General features: G+C 40.2%; 1 protein-coding gene across 1 annotated transcript in view; it reads right to left on the minus strand.

The window, feature by feature from the left end:
* Nucleotides 1-9,865, minus strand: part of CLVS1 (clavesin 1) — a 176,855-nt gene extending 166,990 nt beyond the window's left edge. Inside the window, exon 1 of the mRNA XM_001496222.7 lies at nt 9,653-9,865. The gene's annotated coding sequence lies outside the window, so the exon portion shown is untranslated. The remainder of the gene's footprint in view (nt 1-9,652) is intronic.
* Between the last annotated feature and the right edge of the window lie 514 nt (nt 9,866-10,379).

Here is a 10,379-nt window from a genome sequence, read left to right on the forward strand (position 1 = left end):
CCACCCAGTCCCTTACCATAATATTTCTGAAAATCTGTCCAATTTTTTTCCATCCATTTTCACTGTCTTTGTTTAGGCCACATCATCCCACATCTGTTTAGTCCTGCAACATTCTCCTTGCTGCGAACCTTGTCTTTTCCTAGTCTATTCTCAGTATTACAATTGAAATCTTCTCATGTCACTCCTTGATTGGCACTGATCAGTAGCTACCAATTGCCCTAGGATAAACTACAAAACTACATAACATGGTCTCCAAGACGCTTCATCATTTGGTCCCTATCTGTCTTTCCAGATTCACCCTCCGGCCTTGCAGCCACACTGAGCCACTTGCAGTTTCTCCTCACTTCTGTGGGCCCTGGCAAAAGATTCTCTCTCTGCCTACAATGACCACTGATTAACTCCTTTTTGTCCTTCAGGAGTCATCTTGGAGATTATTTTCTCTAGAAAACCCTGCCTGACCTTCAGAGGTCATGGGTAGCTCCACAGCCCCAGCCACACCACATTTTATTGTCATTTTCCTCTCTCCCTCTCTACTCCAAACCCCTTGCAGACAAGAGCTGGATCTCATTCATCTGTGTGTCCCCAATATAGTGCCTGACACAAAGAGAATCAGCTCCATGAGCAGAGTGACTTTGTTGTTTTCATCATCTATCCTCAGTGCCTAGGACAGTGCCTACCATGGATTAAGTGCTCAATAAATAATATAGAATAAATGAATAAAGAAAGTAGTTGAAATGTTTCAGTGAGTAAGTGGTTTCTCCTACTATTTGGGTACCTCTAGAACAGTGTTCTTTAAATGAGGGCATGCAGCTGACTTTTAATTTCCTCTCTCATCTACCAAGCATTTTTCTTCCTAGGAGAACTTAGCCTAGGTGCATTGTACTTCAGATCATGGACTCCTTTGAGCACGCTGGGCAATGTTCACAGTTCCAAACCACGCACAGGATGCTTAGAGCACAAGGCATAGCAAGGGCTTGTCCTCTATAGAAGATTTAAAGCAGCTGGGAGTGAGTTACTTACCTTATATTTCAGGAAACTCAACGATGTTTCCTAGATAAATTACTACAGGTTCAAGGGGAGAGTCGTGGGTTGCATTTTTCATGGCCCACTTCCACATATAGCTATGTCTCCAATCTATAATATCTGAAATAAATTTGCTTCAATCTCTATCTTTATTTTGTGCTCAGCATACAGCGGAAGGTTCTGGGGAGAATACCCAAGCCAGGGTCACTGAGTTTCATACTTAAGATGAAATAGATATTTTCCAATAAAGGCAAATCCTTCATTTCAGATGTCTGAATACACTACTACTTAAATAACAACTTAAACTCATAATATTTAAGGCACTAAAATGCTATGCTATTCAAGAACATTCTCCAGGATGTAGCATTGTCAATTGACTATAATCTTTTGTTCACATGAAGGATTTGGTTCTCGTTCAACTTTTCTGAATTGGTCAAACAAATATAAAAGGATACATCGGACTTGATATCACATGAAGAAGTAGGAGTAGTTTTGTATCCTGATGGTATTCATAATAATAATAGCTTTAATTTAATTTAATTTAATTTGTTATTTATTATAACTGTGTTTATTACATCCCAGGCACTTACATATTCTCTTTTTATATATTATATTGTTTAATCCATAGAACAACTGTATGAAATAAGTCTATTATTGTCTCTATTTTTCAGATGAGGAAACTGAGGCATAGAGAGGTTAAATGACTTTCCCAAGGTTACACAGCTACTAAGAAGCAGAAACTGAATTCAAGCCAGAGTAATCTTTTTCCAGTCCCACGCTCTTTACTACTATGCTGTTCTGCCCCTTCTGTGTAGCAGAGAGGTTCTACTACTACTTAAGACCTATCTGACCTCCAGCAAGTCACCTTTTGTCTCAGAACCTCACTTTTTTCCCTCTCAAATCTCTTCCAGATTTACCATTCTACAAACCCAAGTATGCCTAAAGGGATTGACAGATATTCTCAGGTAGCCTAAAACCACCCCTTACAGATGTCCAGTTACCGTCTTGTCCTCATTTAGTCCTTAGAAGACGACTGAAGCTTTTTAAAATCCAGTTGTCTGTGCCTTTTCCAGCTATCACAATTTTTTGCTCTTCCTTTATGTATTTTCCTTTGGCCAAAACACCCGATCAAAGACCCTGCCATTCTGTTTGAAGGATTGATACTTCTCCATGCTTAGTGAGTGCCAAGGATGACCTGGGCATTGAGATGTGCTTAATAACCCAAAAGGGCGTTTTAGGCAGGTTCACGTGAGCCTCAGAAACCGTCTTTTCCATTGCTGGTTGAGTCCCCAATGATTTTTTTTTTTCCTAAAGATTGGCAACTGAGCTAACAATTGTTGCCAATCTTATTTTTCTTTCTTTTTTTTTTTCTGCTTTTGATCCCCAAATCCCCCCAGTCCATAGTTGTATACTTTAGTTGTGGGTCCTTCTAGTTGTGACATGTGGGACGCTGCCTCAACGTGGCCTGATGAGTGGTGCCATGTCCGCGCCCAGGATCTGAACTGGAGAAACCCTGGGCCCCCAAAGTGGGGTGCACGAACTTAACCACTCGGCCACAGGGCCGGCCCCCACCCAATGATTCTTTATTCAGAGATTGTTCCAAATACGTGGAGAGTAACTAACCACACTCTCTGGTGAGGCCAACGTAGGAACTAACTTCCAGTTCTAATCCACGCTTTTCCTAATGAACTAGAAATTTTGGTAGTGGTATTTTTGTATGAGAGAGAGGAAAGAAGAGTGTCCATATCATGATATTTGAAATCACAGCATCAATAGATTCCAGATTCATACTCTATGTCAAGTTCCCATTAAAAAAATCTATTTGTATACTTCTTCATACAGAATCAGTCTTAAGAAAGTATATTTGCACACACCCTAGTATTTATGAACCAAGGAGTCTAGGTGGAAAAATCATTTCATAAAGTATTTATAATTCAAATGAAATCTATTTTGGTTATTTTATAATCTATTGTTGTCATTTACTTCATTATCTTCAGAAACACATTAAATATAGTGGGAAACAGAATAATAATAGCAATGTCTTGTCTACAAATATGTACATGTGTATGTATTATTTCAAAGCATTTTACATTGATTATCTTTTATTCATTGTTAACAATGGTCCTGCAATAGGTAGAGGAAAGATAATTCCCTGGAGATGCTGAGGATCATGTGAAATAATGTAGGTAATAATGCTTGGGAAATGAAAACCTCCATTTTACATTTACTATAATATTTTTGTTGACATCATAATTTTGTTGTCTCCAGGTAAATAAAAGAATATTGAGGACTAGAATAGCTAAGAACTTGGCTTACAGTCAGATAATGAGCTAGTATTGAAGTTGAAGGAAAAAACAAGCAAATATGCGTTAACTACTTACTATGTGCCTACGGCTTTGATGTTCTATGATCTAATCTCCACACCAACAGTTAAAGCTAGGTTATTACTTGTTGGATGAAAGGAGAAATCTGAGATTTAGATAGACTAAGTATAGCTGGGAGAACAAAGATCTGCACCCAAGCCTACCTTACCCAAAGCCCGTGTTCTGTCCATGACCCTGCCCTGCCTCTCAGAGTAGGTGCTTTCCATATTCCACCCTGGGTACCACTGCCCTCTCACTCACTCACTCACACAGCAGGCACACACCAACAGCCCACCCGTCCTAGGGAAGATCATTTAAGGGATGCTGTAAAATTGGCCAAATTGGGGGAGAAAAGAGTATATTATTGTCATGACCAGAAAGACAAAATCTATAAAGCCTAAATGAGATATAAAGAACATCAATAATTAATTAATAATACCTCAAATATTTATTGTTTCTGAGTGTTCTTGGTAATACAAAGAACAATTTTAAGTACACACAAATTTAAATTAACCCAAATACATAATGAGAAACTATGCCCATATTTGTTTTGTGGGCTTCTTTTATGAGAAAAGATGAAAAATGAATCTCAGTGATAAAACTTTCCACATGAAAGTCTAATCAACTATCTCAGCCATCAGTAGGTGTGCAAGTTATGTTTCCAGATTTTAAATCCTTATTCAGTAAGGTTAACCCTTATCGCTCTTCACCTTTCTAAAATCTCACTTCAAATTTTTTAACTGAATATGTGGTTTCCCCTAGAAATGCCAAAAGGAATTTTTATACTGAATGAAATAAAAATAGATGCTGCTGATACATCTAGACCAAAATTAAAAGTCACAGTGAGCAAAAATCTTTTTTTTTTTGAGTACGACTCTATTTGGAATCTTTCCTGAAAGACGATATGCTCCCTTACTGCCAGTGGAGCCTACACTGAAATCTCAGAGGTTGGTTGATTACAACATTCTTTGGTGCTGACCAGAAAGGAGTCTTCTCTCTAAACGATGCATTTGAGAGTGAGCATTAGGGCTGACAAAGGTACACAAGCCCCGAGGGTAACAAAGTGGCCCCCAACACATCAACTTACTATCCAATGTTAGCCAACTTGCAGATATGAACTATGCATACCAGGGGCAGGGATTATAGTCTGGAAAGATAAAAGGAAATCAAAGAAGACCTTTAATCATCTGAAAGTGTAGCATGACCAGAATTTAGCCCCTGGCACATAGTCAACTTTCTATCACCTTTGGCTCAGTCCTCACCCAGGGCTTACCCTTGCCACATAAATTTTCACCATGTGTACACCCTTGGCTCCCTCTAAAATAGCAACCAAGCACACAGTCAGCTGTTCCCATTTGCTCTTGCTCTTAAGAAAGATTAAAAGTAAATTGGAATGAGTTCTGTCAGAGTAGAGACACTGAGAACTTCGACCCACAGTAGTTGCCAGACCAGAATTAGAATAGGCTGGGACTCAGATGAAGTGGACCTACTTAACAGAAGATTGTGTCCTGAGTTCTAGAACAATCTATAAAGCTTTTCTTCTTCTAGTTTGCTTTGGGGCAAATAATGCAAGTTGAAGGGAAAGACAACTTGTAAGGAAGGCCTGGGATTTTTCTGCCCCCTCATTGTGTTAGGTAGAAATGTTTTTGATTGAAGTAGTATTTAGCTTACATCTCTCTGTGTTCTAAATAAAGACAATGTCTAGGGGAAAAAATTTATTGAGGCAAAGCAAATTAGACTGGAATGTTTTTCTATGCCATTAAACTATCTCCGTAAGAATTCACTGGCAGTCAATGCCCCAATTTAAAAAACAGATTAGTTGTGCTTCTTAGAAGTATCAATGGGAGGGGAAGGAAAAAAACACTTGGAAGAGGATATTTCTCTAAGAATATACTCTTTTTGAGGAAGAGGATCGTGAGGAATGTCAGAAAGGCAGAGCTCACCCCAAAGATGGCCATTAAATCCATTCGCCCCCTTTTCCATCACTGTTTTTCCCAGCATGTCTCTGTGACTGGGACCTTTCTGCTGGGTGTGATCGGGCAGATGACGGCAGCGGCAGTAATCAGAGTTAAGAGGACTGCCTGATGAAAGTGAAATGCAGCAGTGTGAGTATGGGTGAGTTGGGAGGAAGGGGCTATTTGTCTAATTTTCTCCTCAGCTAGAGCTATGACTTCTGAGCTCTTATTGCCTTAGAACTTGGAGTGGTTTTGAGGTTTTTTTTCAGTATGAGTGCCATTATTTAAGAATCGGATGTAAAGGTGGGAATGTTAAAAAAGAAGAAAACTCTTTGTCTTTGCTTCTCGAAGTGTGGCCCATGGATCAACAGGATCAGCAGTACCTAGCAGCTTGTTAGGAATACAGAATGTCAGGGCTCACCCAGACCTGCTGAACGAATGGCAGAATCCCCAGGCACTTTGTATGCACATTAATGTGTAAGAAGCAGTAGTGCAGAGGATTTGTAGTGAATCAGAGATTGAGAAGTTAGGTTAATTGCCCCTGAAATCAAAGCTCACACTCTCTGTGGACAATAGTGCTACAATGTCCAAGAGGAGCATAAAAGCACCCCCAATGTGTTCGTTCCTTTTGGAGCACCAACACTCAAAATAGCTTATCAGAACGCCTGATTAATTGTTCTCACACATTCTTGCATGCTCTATATATCAGACAAAAACAATGAAGAAAGGAAAGAGGGAGAAAGCAAGAGAAGGTGAGAGACAGGGAAGGAGAAAGGGAGGGAGAAAGAGAAAAAGGAAATAGAAAAATCTCACACGTTTTGTTTGTTTTTTTTACCACATGTTGGACTTTGAGCCCCCAATTGCCTGTCATTTGAGCCCTCAACTGCCATTCCCAGGCCCACAGATTCCCTCCTACTTCCTACAAAATGAAGAACACTGAATACACTATGTACTTGACACACATAAAGGTCTGGAACTTCACGCAAGACATTTGAGCAATAATAGAAGCTGAATTGATGTGGTGTTATTTTAAGGACAAGAGATGGAGAAATAGGTCTGCACAATACCTACAAATGGGAAATATGGCTTTCTAAAAGGATCCAGGAGACAAGAGTGGATTATCTCAAACACATAAGGGGAAATTCCTGCGGGTTCAGAAGTAAGGAAGAAGAAAAGCTCGTAGAAAATTAGACTTCCACACAGAAAACTTTCTCTAATACCCGCTATTGCCTACTAACAGGTCTGTAAATACGGAGAACACAGGGTTACCAGACCAGAGAAGACATGATAAAGGATATGGGAGGTAGCGGGTTAGTGAAGAAGAATGAACTTATTTACTGAATAAGTGAAAGGCTTTTTGGGGGAGGGGATTGACCAGTTGATTTCTACATCCATGAAGAATCAAAGCAAAGAACCAAACCAACTTCGCTTAAGCTAAGAAAAACTTAGATCGGAAATTAAACTCAGTTTTCTTTAGAAAGATATAACACTTGGGGCTGACATGAGGGGTTGCAGTAATTTACACTGTGGATCTTCTCTTGAAACAACTTTATTCCAGTGAAATCTGGAGAAAATGAACAATAACCAAAACAATCAAAATTTGGGAGAAGGATGTAATGGGGGAAAAGATTTCTCTTGGCAATGTTGAGGGGTATTTGGGGGCTAAATGCATGTGGCCAAACTTCACATTTTGTATACCCATTCTACTGTGCTACCTTCTCTGAGTCACCATGTAACGGGACAGCAAAGAAGATCCAAGTTAGCCTGGATCCGTTTACTAAGGATGGCTCTGCTCTGAGGGGGTGTGTAAAGTTGTGAATAGACTTCTCAGAGTTAATAAGGTGCCCCTTTGTAAAGCCTACAGAAGTAAGCAAACACCACCAGTTCTGAAGAGTTCTAGATTCCCCCTTTTGGCAAATGAAGGACCTCCCAGCTTTGTACTTCCATGATTCTAAAAGGATGTGCCCCTCTGTGAGCATGTCTACACAAATGTAGGATGTGACTCTGCTGGAAATACATTTTCTGCTCACTTTTAAATCCCTTACAAAAATGAGAAAACTCCATTCCTGAAAATATGAAAAAAGTAAAATAGCCCTTAATAGAAAAATAAATAAATAAAAGAGGAAGCCAGGATAGCCACAGGCTATAAAAATTCATAAGCTCAGCATATTTCAGTCAGAGAAAGGCATCACTTCTGAGACAGATGCTTGTAAATCTCACCGAAGCAGCATTGTTTTGAAATTTCCCCAGCCTCAGGAAATTGTATTAAGCACAGGAAGACAGCAGCATTAGAGGCACTGAATTCCTGGCCTGAGTTTCTGGTTTGAAGCAGCTAGAATTGGCGATATGTACACTTTTAAAAATTGTCTGGGCTGAACCATTCTTTGCAGACAGATAAGGGAGTTTTAAGAATCTTGTTGCTTGAGGACTTGAGAGGTCTTGTTTACTATGGATATTACCAATCTAAAGACAGTATATGGATGACCAAATTTTCTTCTTCTCTAAAATCCATCTCATCAAATATTTTCACTAGTTTTCTTGGTTTGAATTCAAAAGTGAGCGAATTGTAGAGGCAGATAAAATTATGCCAACGTTTATGTAATTAGTAGCGATAAGTAACTTTTGTCACAATACTACTATTCCTCATTCAAAAGGAGTATTGGTTGCTGATTCTTCCTCAAGCCTTCTTCCAGAAGATGCTTGTTTGTGACCATTCTTTATTTTTGATCATGCTCTAATGATGAACAAGCTGGTTTTGATGAAACTTGCTTCATTGCCTCTTTTCCTTTTTAAAGAGGCAGAATAATGTACTAGGGTGATTTTTAAATGAACATTTTTGTGCTCTGGTTTAAATTTGGTTGTTACATGTGACCTGACATTATTCCCATATGAAAACATGATCCATCTCATTTTTAATTAAGATGTTAATTTTATGAAAAACAATTTGTGGAGAGAACCCCAATACTTTGCTGTTCAGTAATAATTGATTAAATGGATACCCACCAAAAGATTTTTATTTATGATAGGCTCAGGGACTTATTTTCTCATATTTGTTAGCTCTTGTAAGACAGATGATCCTCGCTAAATTAAAGAGGTGCTATGACTTGGGTTTGGATCTTCAAGCTATTGGAAAGACGTTCCAACTTCCCTTCAGCTGAGATAGAAAATGATAGCACTCTAAAAGCAGAGCCTGGTAGAAGACAGTTACATAAAATGCCTTTTCAATTTTTGCACTCTATTACCCTTTACTATTACAGGAAAATGGTATTATCGCCTGATTACTGAGAAAGCACACAAAAATCTCACCTTCCAAATCCGAGTCAGTCCTTGACTAGGGATGAACAAAGCCAGGCCATCTGTTCTGAAAATCATTACTACTTTGGCCATTTGGGCAAGGGATATATCTTGCTTGCTTCAAAGAGAGGTTTAAGATTGGAAAATTGAAATGAAATAAGTAGACAGGAAGAGACATTTGAACAAACAGCACTTTCCAATGAGAGCCACATTTGTTAGGTTATTATCATCATCACTTTAATTTCCACTCTGGTCACAGAGTTAACCTTTGGGGTCTCCATTTGACAAAACATTTCAGTAAAAAACTTAATTCCAGAGTTTCTGCAAGAAATGCTTAGGAAGGAAAACGGGCGTGTGGGTGAAAATGAGTCATCAGTCACCGCCACCCCGCTTCCTGGTGATTCTCCACTGGAAAACCAGAAACACGGGTTGAGCTTACATGTCTATTTTACCGGAATAACACTATCCCCCAGGCCGTGCTAATTTCCTCAACTAAACAGTCCCTAATCTGCTGAAAGGCAGCTGGCTAACTGCTGGTGTCTGGCAAGTGTCCCATCTGTCCCCCTGCCGGGGGTCTCTTTCTCCTCTTCACTTTCCCTTTCTCTCAAGCAGTCTCTCTTTGTTTTCAGGGGTGTCGTCCACCTGAACTTTCTTTCCTATGCCTGAAAACTTGGGCTCTTTTCCTCTACCCTGCAGACCTCGGGCTTTGTTTAAGTGACAAGACACAGTTGTGTTGACTATAGTTACGGCGCTGGTGATGGTGGAGATCATGACGGTGATGGTGGAGATGGGGGTGCTGATGGTGTAAGGGAGCGCAGGCTGAGCGGGCGCCGGGAGGAGAATGGACCACGGAGGCGGTGGAGAGCAGGGTGCGGGAGGCATGGAGCGCGGAGGGATTGCAGATGGGAGCTGTCCACGCACCGAAGTGCTGAAACGCCGCAGCCATGGCATCGCAAGAGCGGGGGAAAGGCAGGGAGGCGCTGCAAATACAGAAGGGAGAAAAAAGGCAACAAATACCTTCACACCGCCGCCCAGCCTTGCTTTGGGAATGTGTTTCTGCAGGTGTCCTCGCTGGTGAGCTGAGTGGGTGAGATCTCCTATTCTGGCAGGTTCGGGCTCAGATTTCTCTAGAAAGCTGTGAATGAGAGCCCCGGCTCCACTGGGCTGTGATTTTGGTAGGAGGCGTGTGCGCCCGAGACTCTGTCCTTCTATACCGAGCCTAGCTTTCCCCTGGGTCCTAAATACCTCCGCACTTCTGCTCTCCCCCGTTCCATCAAGACACTACCAAGAATTATTGTAATTTTGTAACACCTGGGACAAAAGTACCGGCACTATCACACCACCCCCCCCCCAACGTTAAAAGCAGAATCTTTCTAACAGATTAATGCAACCTCTGAAACAAGAGTGAGTGTGTGTGTGTGTGTGCGCGTGTGTGTGTAAATTTAACAGATGAGAAAGTATCACAGACCTATGGGGAAAAGGCTGCATTATTTTATTAACAAATGGAGGTAAGAAAATGAACGATTTGTAAAAGGCTTAAATTAAAGCCCCATCGCACCAAAATTAATTCCACATAGCTTAAAGAGCTAAATTCAAAAAGTAAAATTAAAAAAGAATTAAAGGACCCTAAGAAATACTTTACTGATCTCAGGATAGGGACTGTTTTTTAAGCGCAAGAAGAATCGCAAAGAAAAAATATCAATGTTTGAGTGCATAAAAATACTTTTGTATGTAAAAATGTCAT

Source organism: Equus caballus, chromosome 9 (assembly GCF_041296265.1).
Source record: "Equus caballus isolate H_3958 breed thoroughbred chromosome 9, TB-T2T, whole genome shotgun sequence".
Lineage (NCBI taxonomy): Eukaryota > Metazoa > Chordata > Mammalia > Perissodactyla > Equidae > Equus > Equus caballus.